Source organism: Tursiops truncatus, chromosome 7 (genome assembly GCF_011762595.2).
Source record: "Tursiops truncatus isolate mTurTru1 chromosome 7, mTurTru1.mat.Y, whole genome shotgun sequence".
NCBI classification, from domain to species: domain Eukaryota; kingdom Metazoa; phylum Chordata; class Mammalia; order Artiodactyla; family Delphinidae; genus Tursiops; species Tursiops truncatus.
The window spans coordinates 39,654,562-39,675,366 of NC_047040.1; positions in this window are offsets into that span (position 1 = coordinate 39,654,562).

Below are 20,805 nucleotides of genomic sequence, written 5' to 3' on the forward strand. Positions count from 1 at the left end.
TATCAAAAATTATTCAGGAAGAAAGAGAAACCTGGACAGTCTAAGCCATTAAAGAAATAGAATAAGTGATCAAAAATTTCTCACAAAATTGGCATTTCTTGTGAGTTTCTAGGCCTAACTGGTTTTACTAGTGACTTCTGTCATTTAAGATGACAAAAAAAATTGGGAATACTCCCTAACTTGTATAACAAGACTAGTATAACTTGATACCCAAATCTGATAAGGACAGTATTAAAGGCCAGTCTCATTTGTGAACATAGATGAAAAACTTATAAACAAAATATTAGCAAAAAGAATCTCGATCTTTAAAAAAAAGGGTAATATATGATAAGAGTTGGATTTCTTCCAGGATTTTAATCTTAGTTTAACTTTAGACAATCAATTAATGAAATTCCCAATGTTATTGGATTATAGTCCTATCAATAGTTGCAGAAAATGTATTTGATAAAAGTAAGCAAACTAGAGCAGATATTTGGTATCTACAATGAATTTACAATAAATAATATACTTAATGTTGAAAATGTTGAACTCTTTCTGTAAGATTGGTTCATCTCTTACCACATCTAGACAACATTGTATTTGAAGTGGTAGCCAGTTAAATAGAGAAAGAAAAAAAAAAGATTAGAAAAGAAGAAACAAAACTGACATTATTTGTAGTGAAGATTATTTAAATAGAAAATCAGAGGCTCCACAAACAAATTATTGTAATCAATGTGTTTAACAAAATTTTGGATTTAAAGTAAATTATTAAAAAATCAATTTGATTTCTATATGCCAGTAAGAAATAAAAAATAAAATAAAAAAATGTGATTCTAATACCATAAAAACTATCATATATCTAAAAACAAATTTATAAAAAGGTATGCAGGGCCAACAATGTAGAAACTATAAAACATAACAGAGACGTTAGAAAGACCTATGTAGAGCTGTATACCATGAACATGGATTTGAAAACAATGGTAATTTGGAGCTTGAATATAATTCTGGTGAAAATCTCAACAGAGTGTTTTGTTCTGTTTTGTTTTCAGTAGAACTTGGAATATAGATTTTAAGATGCACATAGCAACAAAGGGCCAAGAATGGTGAAGACATACATGAAGATGTAAATGGTGAAAGTACTTTCCCCACAAGATGTCATTTTTTATAATAAATTGCAATAAATAAGACAGAGGTAGATAAATAGACCAACAGAGCATCATAGAGAATGCAGAAAAAAACCCCACACGTATGGATCCTTGATATATGATAGAAGTAGCCTGACAGATAAATGAGGAAGGACAAATTTTTTAGTAAACAGTTTTGGGTCACTTGTGTATGTATGTATGTATGTATGTATTGATACGTATGTGTATATTATATGTGTATGTACCTATCCTATTATCTACCTATTCTCAGCATCTGTTCATCTTTTCATCTATTCATACTTCAATATTTCTCAAAAGATTTGAGGTAAGTAAACTGAAATTCATGAAAGAGGAAGAAAATCATTGAAAGGATGAGTAGTCATTTTTATGTATAAATTGTTGTTGCTTCTGTCGGAAAAGTCCAAGGGTAACAAAATCAGAAAAGGGTTTCCTGTGGATGTGAAATGGCATAATTCAGGACAAACAGTGTTTCTTTTGCATGACCATCCAGCATAAGGGTTTGTAGCTTCTTAGAAATAAACTTTGGATAATACCTTTTTTTTTAAATTTTTTTTTGCGGTATGCGGGCCTCTCACTGTTGTGGCCTCTCGGGCCCAGCTGCTCCGCAGCATGTGGGATCTTCCCGGACCGGGGCACGAACCCGTGTCCCCTGCATCGGCAGGTGTACTCTCAACCACTGCACCACCAGGGAAGCCCTGGACAATACCTTTTAAACTGGTCAGAATTTAAGATTGAGAGATGATTCCATTTGACAGAAAAAAGGACTAATTAACATTAGGATCTTGTTTCCTGATTATTCGGCTTTGTGCTTTTCTGGCAGAATTGAATTGATACCATGAGATTATTGTGACCCTTGCCAAGTCCAGTAAACTGAATTTTTTTTTTTAATTTTTACTTATTTTTTTGGCTGTGTTGGGTCTTCGTTGCTGCACGCAGGCTTTCTCTAGTTGTGGCAAGCAGGGGCTACTCGTCATTGCGGTGCACGGGCTTCTAATTGCAGTGATTTTTTGTTGCGGAGCATGGGCTCTAGGCCTGCGGGCTTCAGTAGTCGTGACATGTGGGCTCAGTAGTTGTGGCTCGTGGGCTCTAGAGCACACTCTCAGTAGTTGTGGCTCACGGGCTTAGTTGCTCCACAGCATGTGGGATCTTCCTGGACCAGGGCTTGAACCTGTGTCCCCTGCATTGGCAGGCGGAGTCAACTACTGTGCCACCAGGGAATCCCAAACTGAATTGTTTTGATTTGTGGTTCATGTGCTGAGGATTTTAGCTCCATAATCATTAACCTATGTGGGTCAGGTACCCTATTATATGAGAGTATATGTTATCCATAGCATGTTAGGTATATATTGACTGTATTAGTGCATATTATGCTATTTATTATAAATTAGTATGTTTATAGTCCATTAGCATTTTGTTCTATTTGAGGCTCAGAATTTCTACAAACTGTGATTATTTTAAAGTATAACATTTATTTTTGCTTTAAAGATGATTAGAAATTAGCAAGCTCTTCTTTAGCAGCGAACCATAACTCACATCAGAGGGAACACACATGCAGAGATACATATTTAAATATGTACATATATAACCTGATAAGGGAAGCTATTTCAAAGACCTTTCAATAAAAGCTCTTAAATTAGATAACTGTATAGTACTGTTTTGTAGACAAGACGAGACCATGGTGCTGGGAATATGTAAAGTTCCATTTGTAGAAACCTTCCAAGAATGAATGATGCCTCAATGTTAGTTTAATCTATCATTAACAAACTTCAAAATACTCAAAGACTTTAACATCTGAAAGAAAATATTGGATTGTACAGGTGAAAATACTAGATCGTATAGGTGACAACACCTTAAAATAAGTGTGAACTGAACAGACTATGGCAGATGATATCACAATATCGCTCCAATTTAGTATTTTATGAGAAAATAATTATACTGACTGAGAGTAACATATAGTACTATTAAAAACTTAAGAACAGGGGCTTCCCTGGTGGCGCAGTGGTTGAGAGTCCACCTGCCAATGCAGGGGACACGGGTTCGTGCCCCGGTCTGGGAAGATCCCACATGCTGCAGAGCGGCTGGGCCTCTGAGCCATGGCCGCTGAGCCTGCGCATCTGGAGCCTGTGCTCTGCAACGGGAGAGGCCACAACAGTGAGAGGCCCGCGTACCGCAAAAAAAAAAAAAAAAAACTTAAGAACAAAATCTTTCAAACAGAAAATTATGGCAGATACAAGGAATTTAAGGGAAGGTCTTGCACATACAAAGATGGTTCTCAGAATGGATTTTTGGAGCCTGGAACTTACACATTGTTTAGAGCAAAAGTTTGAGAAATCTTCCTAGGAGTAGCCAACAGACAGTACTAGTCAGGTAATCAAAACCATATATAGTATTTGGGGTGGGGATTCCATTGCAAACTCACAACCTGGACCAGATCCACAAACTTGATAGTCTTCAGGAAGTATTTGTTGAATAAATGAAAAGGAGGTAGGTGATAATAGTAGGGTGGTTGTTAAGATAGATAATTGATAGCAATAAATTCATGCGAAAGAATTTAGTTAGTACCGAAATAAAAGGGTGGGGCACAGGACCAGAGTGGATGGCAGCAGGAGAAATGTGATGACAATGTTAGCAACTAGTCAGTGACAAGGGTCTCACAGCTGGGGCATGGGCCAGATGCTGACTTGAGACTAGGTCTGGGATTTAGGTTCTTCAAGGATCTGGAGGACCAAAACAAGATCTCAGCCTAAGAGAACAGATCCGCTGGTGCAGTTTTCAAGGCAGGTATCCCAGGGAACAAGCAAGGTTGAATTGATGCAGAATCGCTTGAGATCTGAAATGGGACAGATTTGGCCCTAGAGCCTGAGTTAGGTTTGAACTTTTAGGAGAGTTTCTGGTTGCAAGGGGGAATAGTTATAGCAGGTAGATTCAACTAATAATTATTATGGCAGTTTGACTTTTCTCTCCAGTGAAATCATACGGAGGCAATAACAGAAACTACATTCCAAGTAAAATGATTTGCAATTAAGGGACATAGACAGCTAGATTATTAATTAAATACCTCAACTCATAAAACAAGTTTCAGAATAATATAACAGACAGCTTGAAGCAGATGTGGACCATCCTGTTGAGAGAGAATTCTCATGGGTCTCTAGTGTTTCTGCACATTTTGCCAGTGAGACTCTGATGGCTGTTTTTTCTGGACTTTTGTTTCAAGGATGTGTGTCTAATACCTTGGAAGATAGAGCTAGTGTCTCTCAGGGCAAAGTGCAGCCATGCTTAATATTTACTACAATAAAAATGTCTCTTTCTGGAGCCCAGGGCAAGCATAATTACTGCCCATCATAAAAGATTCTGGTTCTCTTGGGTTTCCTTTCTTGTAAAGCAACCCGTAGTGTGTGCTTGTGTCATCTGAACCTCTTCATGCCACCCTGTAGTAATTGGACTTGGGGAACCAGCACAAAAATGCTGATACTGCAGCTACTGCTATCATTGTGAGTAAAAAGCTGTCCTTTCTGTCTCACCTGGGAATCTGATTTGTTCTACTAGCATTCATGAAACTGTGACAGGCTAACTTATTAGCTAACAAGGAGGGTAAAATCTTAGACATTTCAGTTTTTAGCGGAATCAGGACTGATTTTGGATGTCTGTAAAGATAAAGCTTTGTTCTAAATAAGCCAGAGGATATCAGAATTTATTAATAGGGCACCTATGCCCACCCAAGTCAATGTATTTTTTTTTTTTTTTGCGGTACGCGGGCCTCTCACTGTTGTGGCCTCTCCTGTTGTGGAGCACAGGCTCCGGATGCGCAGGCTCAGCGGCCATGGTTCACGGGCCCATCCACCCCGCGGCATGTGGGATCTTCCCGGACCGGGGCACGAACCCGTGTCCCCTGCATCGGCAGGCGGACTCTCAACCACTGCGCCACCAGGGAAGCCCCAGTGTGTTTCTTTAAACCATTATCCTAATAGTAACTTTTACCTTATCCGTTTCTTATAACATGATGGTTACCTAATTCACACCATAAAAGTTCTGCTTTTGAAGGAAAGTGTAACTGAATCAATTCTTTATTTCAATTTTTTTTCGTATTTCAGTACCATGCACTTGAGTATTCTGAACTGAAAACCTAGTTACTAGATTTATAAGAGTGACTTAAAGACATCTGTGTTGAGGAAGAGAATGTGAGAGGAGTACCTTCTGAAACAATCTTGATTCAAATAATCACATACATTCTAGCCATTGTATTTTCCCACTTAAAAATGATATTATTTTTAAAGATCTGTTATAGGAATTGTTGATTCTAAAAGTATTTGGGGACAGTGCATTGGAATGTTATGAAAAAAAGTGTTAGCTTTTCCACAGGAAGACTTGGCTTAAGGTTCCAGATTTTGGAAGTCTTACCTTATGACCTTGAACAACTCAGTTATCTTCTTTGAACATCAAGTTCCTCATCAGAATTAAAAAAAAAAAAAAAAGACAATGTCCTGATCACCTAACTTACATATTGCTTTGAAAACTCTTAGATGTTAACACTTTTAAAGTAGAAATTTGACAGCACTGTAAAGAAGATAGAGTAAGAACTGGGAGGATTCCTGTAGTAGCCAGCTAAGATCTATAATGGTCTTTTTAATATCCAGTATTATTGCTATGGCCATGTCTTACGAAATAGATGGGCCATGGTGGGATAAAACTAAGAGGAGATAACACAAGCTATGTGGTGATGAATGGAAGCTCACACTGGCATTCAAAGCACATGATATTCAAAGTTTGTAATGAAAAGTATTCGTTTCTGAAGTAAATTCCCAGGGATGTTTTCATAAAATCCAGCATTTTTGCCCAATGATCAATTACTATGTTTTGCTGAATGACAAACACGAGGAATTTACCAATGTTAACTTACAAAAACCCTTTTTCTTCTAAATATACACAATATCTGCAGCAATTTATATGATGGATTATTAAGGTGTTTTGGGCAACTTGGACACAAAATTTTCACTTTTCCCTTTGTCTGTGTTCTCTCTGCCTTTCAGTCTACTCCCTCTCCACTACTTAACCATGTCATCTCTTCTCTCTGCCTGTCAACTTCTCTTGTTCTCTCACTGTTTCCCCTCCTTGCTCCTAAGTTTCTTTATTCCCCTTTCTCCTCTCTACTGCTCTCCTCTCCTTGTCCCTTAAAATCCCATTTCCGCTGTTGATGTCTCTTCTTTCTGTTCCACCTCCAAGTTTTTTTCTTGGTCCCTGTATCTTCTCCTTCCACTGTCCCATCCTCCTAACTCCTGGCTCCTACTTTTCCACGTCACTGCCTTTTTTTCTGAGATAGTACAGTATCCCAGGCTGCTCTTTGTGCTCACTATCTTTTCTTCCATCCCAACAAAGTGCTGCTTCTTTTTTTTTAACATCTTTATTGGACTATAATTGCTTTATAATGGTGTGTTAGTTTCTGCTGTATAACAGAGTGAATCAGCTATATGAATACATATATCCCCATATCCTCTCCCTCTTGTGTCTCCCTCCCATCCTCCCTATCCCACCCTTCTAGGTGGTCACAAAGAACCGAGCTGATCTCCCTGTGCTATGTGGCTGCTTCCCACTAGCTATCTATTTTACATTTGGTAGTGTATATATGTCCATGCTACTCTCTCACTTTGTCCCAGCTTACCCTTCCCCCTCCCCGTGTCCTCAAGTCCATTCTCTACGTCTGTGTCTTTATTCCTGTCCTTCTGCTAGGTTCTTCAGAACCATTTTTTTTTTTTTTTAGATTCCATATATATGTGTTAGCATACGTTATTTGTTTTTCTCTTTCTGACTTACTTCACTCTGTACGACAGACTCTAGGTCCATGCACCTCACTACAAAGAACTCAATTTCGTTTCTTTTTATAGCTGAGTAATATTCCATTGTATATATGTGCCATATCTTCTTTATCCCTTCATCTGTTGATGGACACTTAGGTTGCTTCCATGTCCTGGCTATTGTAAATAGAGCTGCAGTGAACATTGTGGTACATGACTCTTTTTGAATTACGTTTTTCTCAGGGTGTATGCCCAGTAGTGGGACTGCTGGGTCATATGGTAGTTCTATTTTTAGTTTTTTAAGGAACCTCCATACTCTTCTCCATATTGGCTGTATCAATTTACATTCCCACCAACAGTGCAAGAGGGTTCCCTTTTCTCCACACCCTTTCCAGCATTTATTGTTTGTAGACTTTTGATGATGGCCATTCTGATTGGTGTGAGGTGATACCTCATTGTAGGTTTGATTTGCATTTCTCTAATTATTAGTGATGTTGCGCATCCTTCCATGTGTTTGTTGGCAATCTGTATATCTTCTTTGGAGAAATGTCTATTTAGGGCTCTGCCCATTTTTGGATTGGGTTGTTTGTTATTTTGATATTGAGCTGCATGAGAGCTGTTTGTATATTTTAGAGATTAATCCTTTGTCAGTTGCTTCATTTGCAAATATTTTCTCCCATTCTGAGGGTTGTCTTTTCCTCTTGTTTTTGGTTTCTTTTGCTGTGCAAAAGCTTTTAAGTTTCATTAGGTCCCATTTGTTTATTTTTGTTTTTATTTCCATTTCTCTAGGAGGTGTATCAAAAAGGACCTTGCTGTGATTTATGTCATAGAGTGTTTTCCTCTAAGAGTTTTATAGTGTCTGGCCTTACATTTAGGTCTTTAATCCATTTTGAGCTTATTTTTGTGTATGGTCTTAGGGAGTGTTCTAATTTCATTGTTTTACATGTAGCTGTCCAGTTTTCCCAGTGACAGTTAATGACGAGGCTGTCTTCTCCATTAAATATTCTTGCCTCCTTTATTAAAGATAAGGTGACCATATGTGTGTGGGTTTATCTCTGGGCTTTTTATCCTGTTCCATTGATCTATATTTCTGTTTTTGTGCCAGTACCATACTGTCTTGATTACTGTAGCTTTGTAGTGTAGTCTGAAGTCAGGGAGCCTGATCCCTCCAGCTCCGTTTTTCTTTCTCAAGATTGCTTTGGCTATTCGGGGTCTTTTGTGTTTCCATACACATTGTGAAATTTTTTGTTCTAGTTCTGTGAAAAATGCCATTGGTAGTTTGATAGGGATTACACTGAATCTGTAGATTGCTTTGGGTAGTATAGTCATTTTCCCAATGTTGATTCTTCCAATCCAAGAACATGGTGTATCTCTCCATCTGTTTGTGTCATCTTTAATTTCTTTTATCAGTGTCTTATAGTTCCCTGCATACAGGTGTTTTGTCTCCTTAGGTAGATTTATTCCTAGGTATTTTATTCTTTTTGTTGCAGTGGTAAATGGGAATGTTTCCTTAATTTCTCTTTCTGATCTTTTGTTGTTAGTGTATAGGAATATAAGCGATTTCTGTGTATTAATTTTGTATCCTGCTACTTTACCAAATTCATTGATTAGCTCTAGTAGTCCTCTGGTGGCATCTTTAGTATTATCTGTGTATGGTATCATGTCATCTGCAAACAGTGACAGTTTTACTTCCTTCTTTTCCAATTTGGATTCCTTTTTTTTTTTTTTTCTTCTCTGTTTGCCATGGCTATGACTTCCAAAATTACGTTGAATAATAGTGGCGAGATGGGCATCCATGTCTTGTTCCTGATCTTAGAGGAAATGCTTTCAGTTTTTCACCATTGAGAATGATGTTTGCTGTGGGTTTGTCATATATGGCCTTTATTATGTTAAGGTAAGTTCCCTCTATGCCTGCTTTCTGGAGGGTATTTATAATAAATGGGTGTTGAATTTTGTTCAAAGCTTTTTTCTGCATCTATTGAGATGATCATATGGTTTTTATCCTTAAATTTGTTAATATGGTTAATCACAATGATTGATTTGCATATATTTGAAGAATTCTTGCATTCCTGGGATAAAACCCACTTGATCATGGTGTGTGATTCTTTTAATGTGCTATTGGATTCTGTTTGCTAGTATTTTGTTGAGGATTTTTGCATCTATGTTCATCAGTGATATTGGCCTGTAGTTTTCTTTTTTTTGTGACATCTTTGTCTCGTTTTGGTATCGGGTGATGGTGGCCTCGTAGAGTGAGTTTGGGAGTGTTCCTCCTGCTGCTATATTTTGGAAGAGTTTGAGAAGGATAGGTGTTAGCTCTTCTCTAAATGTTTAATAGAATTCACAAGTAAAGCCATCTGGTCCTGGGCTTCTGTTTGTCCGACGATTTAAAATCACAGTTTCAATTTCAGTGCTTGTGACTTGTCTGTTTATATTTTCTGTTTCTTCTTGGTTCAGTCTGGAAAGGTTGTGCTCTTCTAAGAATTTGTCCATTTCTTCCAGGTTGTCCATTTTATTGGCATAGAGTTGCTTGTAGGAATCTCTCATGATCCTTTGTATTTCTGCAGTGTCAGTTGTTACTTCTCCTTTTTCATTTCTAGTTGTGTTGATTTGAGTCTTCTTCCTTTTTTTCCTGATGAGTCTTGCTAATGGTTTATCAATTTTGTTTTTCTTCTCAAAGAACCAGGTTTTAATTTTATTGATCTTTGCTATCATTTCCTTCATTTCTTTTTCATTTATTTCTGATCTGATCTTTATGATTCCATTCCTTCTGCCAACTTTCGGTGTTTTTGGCTTTTCTTTCTCTAATGCTTTAGGTGTAAGGTTAGGTTGTTTGTTTGAGGTTTTTCTTGTTTCTTGAGGTAGGATCATATTGCTATAAAATTCCTTCTTAGAACGGCTTTTGAGGCATCCAATAGGTTTTGGGTCATCGTGTTTTCATTGTCATTTGTTTCTAGGTATTTTTTGATTTCCTCTTTGATTTCTTCCGTGATCTCTTGGTTATTTAGTAGTGTATTGTTTAGCCTCCATGTGTTTGTGTTTTTTACAGTTTTTTTCCCTGTAATTGATATCTAGTCTTATGGCGTTGTGTTCGGCAAAGATACTTGATACGATTTCAATTTTCTTAAATTTACCAAGTCTTGATTTGTGACCCAAGATATGATCTATCCTGGAAAATGTTCTATGAGCTCTTGAGACGAAAGTGTATTCTACTGTTTTTAGATGGAATATTAGATGGAATATTAGATATTAGATATTAGATGGAATATCCTATAAATATCAGTTAAGTCCATCTTGTTTAATGTGTCATTTAAGCTAGTGTTTCCTTATTTATTTTCATTTTGGATGATGTGTCCATTGCTGAGAGTGAAGTGTTAAAGTACCCAATATTATTGTGTTACTGTCGATTTCCCCTTTTATGGCTGTTAGCAGTTGCCTTATTTACTGAGATGCTCCTATTTTTGGTGCATAAATATTTACAATTGTTATATCTTCTTCTTGGATTGATCCCTTGACAATTATGTAGTGTCCTTCCTTGTCTCTTGTAACATTCTTTATTTTAAAGTCTATTTTGTCTGATATGAGAATTGCTACTCCAGCTTTCTTTTGATTTCCATTTGCATGGAATATCTTTTTCCATCCCCTCACTTTCAGTGTGTATGTGTCCCTAGGTCTGAAGTAGGTCTCTTGTAGATAGCATATTTATGGGTCTTGTTTTTGTATCCATTCAGCCAGCCTATGTCTTTTGGTTGGAGCATTTAATCCATTTACATTTAAAGTAATTATAGATATGTATGTTCCTATTACCAGTTTCTTAATTGTTTTGGATTATTTTTGTAGGTCTTTTCCTTCTCTTGTGTTTCCTGCCTAGAGAAGTTCCTTTAGCATTTGTTGTAAAGCTGGCTTCGTGGTGCTGAACTCTCTCAGCTTTTGCTTGTCTGTAAAGGTTTTAACTTCTGTTGAATCTGAATGAGATCCTTGCTGGTTAGAGTAATCTTGGTTGTAGATTTTTTCCCTTTCAACCCTTTCAATATGTCCTGCCACACCCTCTGGCTTGCAGAGTTTCTGCTGAAAGAGCTGTTAACCTTATGGGATTCCCTTGTATGTTATGTGTTGCTTTTCCCCTTCTGCTTTTAGTATTTTGTCTTTGTATGTAATTTTTGATAGTTTGATTAATATGTGTCTTGCCATGTTTCTCCTTCTGTTTATCCTGTATGGGACTCTGGGCTTCCTGGACTTGATTGACTATTTCCTTTCCCGTATTAGGGAAGTTTTCAGCTATAATCTCTTCAAATGTTTTCTCAAACCCTTTTTTTTTTCTCTTCTTCTTCTGGGACCCCTATAATGCGAATGTTGGTGCATTTAACGTTGTCCCAGAGGTCTGAGACTGTCCTCAATTCTTTTCATTCTTTTTTCTTTATTGTTCTCTGCGGTAGTTGTTTCCACTATTTTATCTTCTGGGTCAGTTATCTGTTCTTCTGTCTCAGTTATTCTGCTATTGATTCTTTCTAGAGAAGTTTTTATTTCGTTTATTGTGTTGTTCATCATTGTTTGTTTGCTCTTTAGTTCTTCTAGGCCCTTGTTAAACGTTTCTTTTATTTTCTCCATTCTATTTCCAAGATTTTGGATCATCTTTACTATCATTCCTCTGAATTCTTTTTCAGGTAGACTGCCTATTTCCTCTTCATTTGTTTGGTCTGGTGGGTTTTTACCTTGCTCCTTCATCTGCTGCATATTTCTCTGTCTTCTCGTTTTGCTTAACTTATTGTGTTTGGGGTCTCCTTTTTGCAGGCTGCAGGTTCGTGGTTCCCGTTGTTTTTGGTGTCTGCCCCCAGTGGGTAATGTTGGTTCAGTGGCTTGTGTAGGCTTCCTGGTGGCAGGGAGTGGTGCCTGTATTCTGGTGGATGAGGCTGCATATTTTCTTTCTGGTTGGTAGGACTGTGTCTGGTTGTGTGTTTTGGGGTGTCTGGGAACTTAGTATGATTTTAGGCAGCCTCTCTGCTAATGGGTGGGCTTGTGTTCGTGTCTTTCCTGTTGTTTGGCATGGGGTGTCCAGCACTGGAGCTTGCTGGTTGTTCATTGGAGTTGCATCTTAGCGTTGAGATGGAGATCTCTGGGAGCACTGTTGCTGATTGATATTATGGGGGCCGGGAGGTCTCTGGTGGACCAATGTCCTGAACTCGGCTCTCCCACCTCAGAGGCTCAGGCCTGACATCCGGTCGGAGCACCAAGACCCTGTCAGCCACACGGCTGGTGGGTGGGGAGTTTCTTGCCTTTTGGGACATCTGAGGTCTTCTGCCAGCATTCAGTATGTGTTCTGTAGGAGTTATTCCACATGTAGATGTATATTTGATTATTTCTGGGGAGGAAGGTGATCTCCACATCTTACTCCTCCGCCATCTTGAAGGTTGGTCCATGCTTCCTCTTTGTATCCAGCTTTTTAAGCTTCAGGAGCAATAACAACAGCAGCAGAAAACCAGCGCAAAGGTCAGTTAAACAATTCTTAGATGTTATCATCTTCTTATAAATTAAAAATCTATGTAAAGGCTGTGCATCCAGTATGAATGCCACAAAACTTTACGTGGTGAAGAAAAGGAAGTTTACTGTAATTTTGGCAAAGGAGGGAAATTGATCACTTGGCATATTGTTCCCTTGGAAAATTGAATTTCAGATGTATTGATTTCTGATAAATTGACCTAAAATCATTATGAGTGGAAGGCAGTTAAGCATTAAGTATCATTCCAGAGTCCAAGAAGGAAGTCAGTTTAAATTCCTCCTGTATTCTGGCAGAATTTGTCCCTTAATGTAGGGTCACTAGCTGTGGTTGGAGGCAGCAAGTGAATATACAAAAAATGGGGAGACTGTCTTAGTTTCTTTTCATTCAGTTTTGTTTTCCTTATAGTTCTTTATGAATTCAGAATAGGTAAAACTTAGAACATGTTTATATAATAATTTTTGGTAGAACTGGAAATGTAAGGTATTCCAAATTTAGAGAGTCTTCTCACATACTCCATTTTGAAATATTGGATTGAATAACACAGAGCTTTCTTGCCCACAAATATTAGTTTTCTAGCCATGCCACGCAGCTGCTATCAATATACTGGAGTGTATTTTTTTTCTGGCGAACCTCAAATGCTACCAATTGGAATTTTGAGAAGATGTTAAAGAACTTGTGATAAATAAGTTGATGTGGTGATAAGCACGTTAATGGCAAAAATGAGTAATATGGTTTCTAAGCAACTAAAATGTGACAAGAAGCATTAGTGAACTTAAAAGTAGTGGTGATGTGTTGTTAGAAACTAGTTTGGAATGATTACTTCTGTGTACTTTGATTTCTGATACCACCCAGCCCAAGCCCAAGGCATCCAGAATGAAAGTCATCTCTCTCCCCTTTCCCTCTTCTCAACACCAGTGATTCTTTAAAGGAAGCACAAATCCCACTTCACCTGCAAATCTTTTCTGGACTGTGTCTGAAAAGATATTTCCCTCTTTTGATTTCTAACATTAATTACCATTTATACTACATACATCTGACAATCATGTACTACCTTGTGACACCTCTCTTATTTTGCTGTCTTAACATGTCCTTGAAAGTAAATTTATTTAAAAACACCACATAAGTGTCCATATTTTGTCTGTAAAATTAGAATGTACACTCCTTGAGGGAAGAAGTTTTTTAATTTTTGTTTTCTTCACAGCACGCATGCAGTGCTTTGAAAATAGTGTGTTCCTTAAATACATGTGGGTTTGAGTAAAGAGCTTAGAATGATAAGAAAAAAATAATTACACTATATGAGGTTGCTGATCATATAGTGTTTAATCTGCCTTCTTTTTCGCATGCTGAGCTTTCAGAGACATAGATTTAATGTAGTAATTCCAATTGATTTAAAGTAAAATGAAAGTACCGGGAACAGAAAACTGTTGGCACTTTGTAATAGCATGTAATAAGTTTATAGACTTTGAAACAGTATTTTTAACCTTGGCATTTATTTCAGAGTGTGTTTTATTTCACACTACTTTTGCTAACTACTGGTGGAATATTGGATTATTGAACTGAAGAGTTCATTAATACTCTCATCATTTGTCAGCATAGTGTTTGGAAACCATGGTATTAGGTAGCAGAAGTTGTGATTTATATAGCCACTTTTTAATCTGCTGTGTGACAGTCTTCTGGAGAGCGTGAGATGTAAGCAATGGATGAAAATTAAGGTAATGTGTGACATTTTATTCAGACAAATGAGATAGATGGTGAGACATTAAGTGCTGTCTTGCTATTTTTGTCATCTGTTTTCATAACGATGTTCCTTATTATTCTCAATAAAAATTAGTGTTATTATATTTTACAACCTATTAAGCAGAATCATATAAAATTGCCAATATTTGGCCATTTTTGACTTACTAAAAAAGCAATTTCTTATGCTTCAACCTACCTAAATTTTAGCTTTATAAATTTCTGCTGTATATGTATACTACTTGGGAAAAAAAGTCTTGAGAACAGTCTTTTCTATCTGTGAATCTACATTTAATTTTATTTAAAGTGTATACATTCAGACTATGGTTGATTCCAAGATGATTATTGAGTTTTGTTTATTTTTTTCCCCTTTTTGGGTGTTGTGGCACATGGCAGGATAATCAAAGTCTGAGTCTGATACACAGCACACTTTCCTTATAGCATCAAATGTCCAGCTGCTGAATACCAGCCCTTTAGCATCTGGTGTCACCACTACTGCCAAGAGCAGCCCAGATAACTCTGCAGTCTGGAATCAGTGCAATTAGAAACACTTTTTGGATTGTTTTGTTAGTGCAATTCAAACAGCAACATTTATGATGGGGAAATATGAGGTTGAAAAAGTTGTTTTATACCTATAAATAAAGTGTTGTGTTGGGACATTGGGACAGATTGTAGGACATTATAGTAAATAGCTTTCGGCTGAAGAAGAAATTAAATGATAATGTTGGGGGCTGCTTTTAGGGCAGATCATGAAGATCAGGTGGCAGTGACTCAAATGACAGAAAATTGGTAGAAATTATTAGGTGTAAATTCAAGAAATGTCATAAAAGAAAATGTGACAGATCTTAGTGATAGATTGGGCGTTTTGCTAGAACAATGAAAACTGCTGCTCCAGAGAGTATATAGATGAAAATTGCTAACACTGTGCATTATCATGGTCTCTGTGCACGAACTATATGAACATAGGTTTATAACATCTGGTGTGGCCTGTGTAACACATATGTTTGTTATTACACTATTTTACCTGCAAGACTAAATTTACATGAGTAGATGCCTATCATTTGATATCTAAGGAATATACTTCTTCAGATTCACTTTAAGACATATGTAATACACATTGATTCAAAGAAGTAAAAATCCAAATATTTCAGTAAATGTAATACACATAGTAATGAAACATTCTCTATCTTAAGAACATTGTCTTTTCCTCTGGACAAGAGTACTTACCTGTCTTTACCTTTTCTAATTATAATTTAGATCTATAATCTTAAAGCAAGGTATTTATTATCTAATATTGTAATAACTTAGATATGTGTGGCTATGGGTATATGAGTAGGAAGGTGTGCTCTGGAACCAGGCTGCCTGGCTTTAGAACCTGGTTCCTTTCAGTTGCCTGCTTCTGTGTCCTTGAGCAAGCTATTTAGTTTCCTGAAAATCAGTATTCTCTTCTGTAAAATGTAAATAATATTACCTATCTCATAGAGGTTGTCACGAGTATTAAATGAGTTTAATACATGAAAGCTTAGAACCCTGACCATGCCTATAGCATTAGCAAGCACCAACAAATATTAGCTATTATTATTAATACCCATTGTTCTCAGTAAAACGTATATCAAAGCTTAAGATGAATATCTACATGCAAAAAGATGAATCTAGATACAGACTTTACACCCTTCACAAAAATCAACTCAAAATGGATCACAGACCTAAATGTAAAATGCAAAACTATAAAAATCCTAGAAGATACTGTAGGAAAATACTTAGGTAACTTTGGATTTGGTAATGACTTTTTACATACAACACCAAAGGCATGATCCATGAAAGAAAGAATTGATAACTGGACATCATTAAAATAAAAAAGTGTCTGTTCTGTGAAAGATACTGTCAAGAGAATGAGAAGACAAGTCACAGCCTGAGAGAAAATATTTGCAAAAGACAGATCTGATAAAGGACTGTTATTCAAAGTACGCTAAGAACTCTTAAAACTCAACAGTAAGAAAACAAACAGCTAGATGAAGAAATGGACCAAAGACCTTAACAGACACCTCACCAAAGAATATATACAAATGGCAAATAATCATATAGAGATGCTCTACATCATATGTCATGAGGAAATGCAAAGTAAGACAATGAAACATCACTACATACCTATGATAATGGCTAAAATCTAGACCACTGACAACACCAAATGCTAGTGAAAGTGTGGAGCAACAAAAATTCTCATTCACTGCTGGTGGGAATGCAAAATGGTACAGACACTTTGGAAGAAAATTTGGTAGGTTTCCTAAAAAACTAAACATACACTTACCATATGAATCAGCAATTGTGCTCCTTGGTGTTTACCCAGAGGAGTTGAAAACTTATATCCATACAGAAACCTACAAATGGATGTTTATAGCAGCTTTATCTGTAATTTCCAAAACTTGGAAGTAACCAAGATGTCCTTCAGTAGGTGAACAGATAAATAAACTGTGGTATATTTAGGCAATGGAATATTATTCAACTCTAGAAAGAAATGAGCTATCAAGCCATGAAAAGACATAGAAAAACCTTAACTGCATATTTCTAAGTGAAAGAAGCCAATCGGAAAGGCTACATATTGTATAATTTCAACTATATGACAAAACCATGTGGAAAAAACAAAACTACAGAGATAGGAGAAAAAAATCAGTGGTTGCTAGGAGTTACCTGGCATTTATTGTGCTGGGGGAGAGACAGGAATGAATAGACAGAGGGCAGAGGACTTTCAGAGCCGTGAAACTACTCTGTATAATACTATTATGGTGGATACATGCCATATATTTGTTTAAACCCATAAAATGTAGAACACCAAGAGTAAATTGTAATGTAAGTTATGGATATGGAGTGATTATGATATGTCATTGTAGGTTCATCAGTTGTAACAAGTATACCACCATAGTGGGAGATGTCGATAATGGGAAAGACTGTATATAAGAGGGGTAGGGTGGGAATTCCCTGGTGGTCCAGTGATTAGCGCTCTGTGCTTCCACTGCGGGGGCCTGGGTTTGATTACTGGTTAGGGAACTAAGATCCTGCAAGCCACACGGAGTAGCCAAAAAAAAAGAGGGCAGGTGGGGGTATATGGGAAAGCCAGAAATCCCTGTATCTTCTGCTCAATTTTGCTGTAAATCAAAATTTTCTAAAAAATAACATCATTTAAAAAAAGCTTAAGGAGTTATACCTAAAAATAAAACAATTAAAAAATATTACTTTTTTGTCTTTAAATAGAGATGGAAAAAAATAAGAGTAAAGAGTTTTTGTGTTAGAAGACCAAAAGGTAATGAAAGTTGTACACAGACCACATATAAATACTTTGGAAGGCTATGGCCTAAATTGTGTCCCTCCCCCACCCAAATTCATATGTCTAAGCTCTAAGCTGCAATGTGACTATACTTGGAGATAGGGCCTTTGAGAGGTAATTAGGGTTAGATGAGGTCATGAGGGTGGGTCCCTCATGATGGGATTAGAGACCTTATAAGAAGATGATGAGAGAGAGAACTCTCTCTGCCAGGACACAGGGAGAAGGTAGACTTCTGTAAGCCAGGAAGAGAATTCATACCAGGAACCAAATTGGCTGGTACCTTGACCTTGACTTACCAGGCTCCAGAACTGTAAAAAGCATATGTCTGATGTTTAAACCACATAGTCTACGATATTTTGTTATAGCAGCCTGAGCAGACTAATACAGAGGACATCCAAGATATTAATTTATGGGCTTAACATTTTAAGTACTTTCACTAGTTACAGAGAAGTTTCTATGATATAATTTTTTGGTTTAGTTTTTATTTTGTTTTTAATTGAAGTATAATTTACTTATAATATTATATTAGTTTTTGGTGTACAACATAGTGATTCATTATATTCATACATACAAAATGATCGCAGCACAGGGAACTATATCCAATCTCCTGGGATAAACCATAATGGAAAAGGATATTAAAAAAAGAGTGTAGGGACTTCCCTGGTGGCACAGTGGTTAAGAATCTGCCTGCCAATGCAGGGGTCACCAGTTTGATCCCTGGTCCGGGAAGATCCCACATGCCGTGGAGCAACTAAGCCCACGCACCACAACTACTGAGCCTGTGCTCTAGAGCAGGGGTCCCCAACCCCCTAACAGGTACTGGTCCTCAGCCTGTTAGGAACCGTGAGTGGCGGGAAAGCGAGCAAAGCTTCATCTGCTGCCCCTCATCGCTCACGTTACTGCCTGAACCGTTGCTCGCATTACCACCGGAACTATCCCCCCCACCCCCCATCCGTGGAAAAATTGTCTTCTGTGAAACTGGTCCCTGGTGCCCAAAAGGTTGGGGACCACTGCTCTAAAAGCCATGAGCCAGAACTACTGAGCCTGCGTGCCACAACTACTAAAGCCCGAGTGTCCAGATCCTGTGCTCTGCAACAAGAGAAGCCACCGCAATGAGAAGCCTGCACACCACAACGAAGAGTAGCCCCTGCTCTCCGCAACTAGAGAAAACCTGTGCACAGCAACAAAGACCCAACGCAGCCAAAAATAAATAAATAAAACTTTAAAAAAAGAGTGTCTATATGTGTAAAAATGAGTCACTTTGCTCTACAGCAGAGATTGGCACAGCGTTGTAAATCAGCTATACTTCAATTTAAAAAAAATGATCGCAATGATAAATCAGGTTACCATCAGTCACCATACAAAGTTATTACATTATTATTGACTATATTACCTATGTTGTACATTACATCTCCATGACTTATTTTATAACTGGAGGTTTATATCTCTTAATCCCCTTCACCTCTTTCACTCATACCCTCCCCCCCACCCCTCTGGCAATGACCAGTTTGTTCTCTGTTTCTGTGAGTCTGTTTCTGTTTTGTTATGTTTATTCATTTGTTTTGTTTTTAGATTTCACATGTGAGTGAAATGATACAGTATTTGTCTTTCTCTGTCTGACTTATTTCACTTAGCATAATACTCTCTAGGCCTATCCATGCTGTCACAAAAGGCAAGATTTCATTCTTTTTTATGGCTGAGTACATTCCATTGTGTGTGTGTGTATATGTATGTACACACACCACATCTTCTTTATCCATTCATTTATCAGTGGATACATAGATTGCTTCCATATCTTGGCTACTATAAATAATGCTGCAGTGAACATACGGGTGCATACATCTTTTAAAATTAATGGGTTTTGTTTTTTTGAAACATATTCAGAAGTGGAATTGCTGGATCATATTGTAGTTCCATTTTTAAATTTTTGAGGAATCTCCATTCTGTTTCCCATAGTGGCTGCACCAATTTACAATCCCATAAATAGTGCACCCTTTTCTCCACATTCTCACCAACACTTTTTAAATGTTACTTTTTTGATAATAGCCATCCGACAGGTGTGAGGTGAGATCTCATTGTGGTTTTGATTTGCATTTCCCTGATGATTAGTGATGTTGAACATCTTTTCATGTATCTGTTGGCCATCTGTAGATCTTCTTTGCAAAAATATCTATGCAGGGCTTCTGCCAATTTTTTAATTGGGATTTTTTTTTAATGTTGTATGAGTTATTTTGCATATTTTGGATATTAACCCCTTATTGGATATATAGTTTGCAGATATCTTCTCCCATCAGTAGCCTGCTTTTTTGTTTCATGATCATTTCGTTAACTGTGCAAAAGCCTTTTAGTTTGATGTACTCCCATTTGTTTATTTTTACTCTTGTTTCCCTTGCCTGAGGAGACAGATCCAAAAACATTTTGCTAATAAGATTGTTGTCAAAGAGTGTACTGCCTATATTTTCTTCCATGAGTTTTATGGCTTTAAGACTTACATTTAAGTCTTTAATCCATTTTAAGTTTCTTTTTGTATATAGTGTCAAAAAGTAGTCCAGTTTGATTCTTTTACACATAGCTGTCCAATTTTCCCAAGGCCATTTATTGAAGAAGCTATCTTTTCCCCATTGTATATTCTTGTATCCTTTGTTATAGGTTAGTTGACCATATAGGTATGGGCTCTCTGTTCTGTTCCGTTGATATATGTGTCTCTTTTTGTGCCAGTACTATACTGTTTTGATGACTGTAACTTTGTACTATAGTTTGGAATCAGGACGCATAATACCTTCAGCTTCGTTCTTCCTTCTCAAGATTGCTTTGGCTATTTGGGGCCCTTTATGTTTCCATACAAATTTTAGAATAATTTGTTCTAGTTCTGGGAAAATGCCAATTGTGTTTTGATAGAGATTGCATTGAATCTATAGATTGCCTTCGGTAGTGTGGTCATTTTAATAATATTAATTCATACAATCTGTAAGCATGGCATATCTTTCTATTTGTTTGTGTCATCTTCAGTTTCTTTCATCAGTGTCTTAAGAGTTTTCTGAGTACAGATGTCTACCCCCTTGGTTAAATTTATTCCTAGTTATTTTATTCTTTTTGATGCAATTGTAAATGGGTTTGTTTTCTTAATTTCTCTTTCTGATGGTTTGTTGTTAGTATATATAAATACAACAGATATCAGTATATTAATTTTGTATCTTGCAACTTTACTGAATTCATTTATTAGTCCTAGTAGTTTTTTCATAGCATCTTCAGGATTTTGTATACATAATATCATGTAATCTGAAAACAGTGTCACTTTTACTCCTTCCTTTACGATTTGGA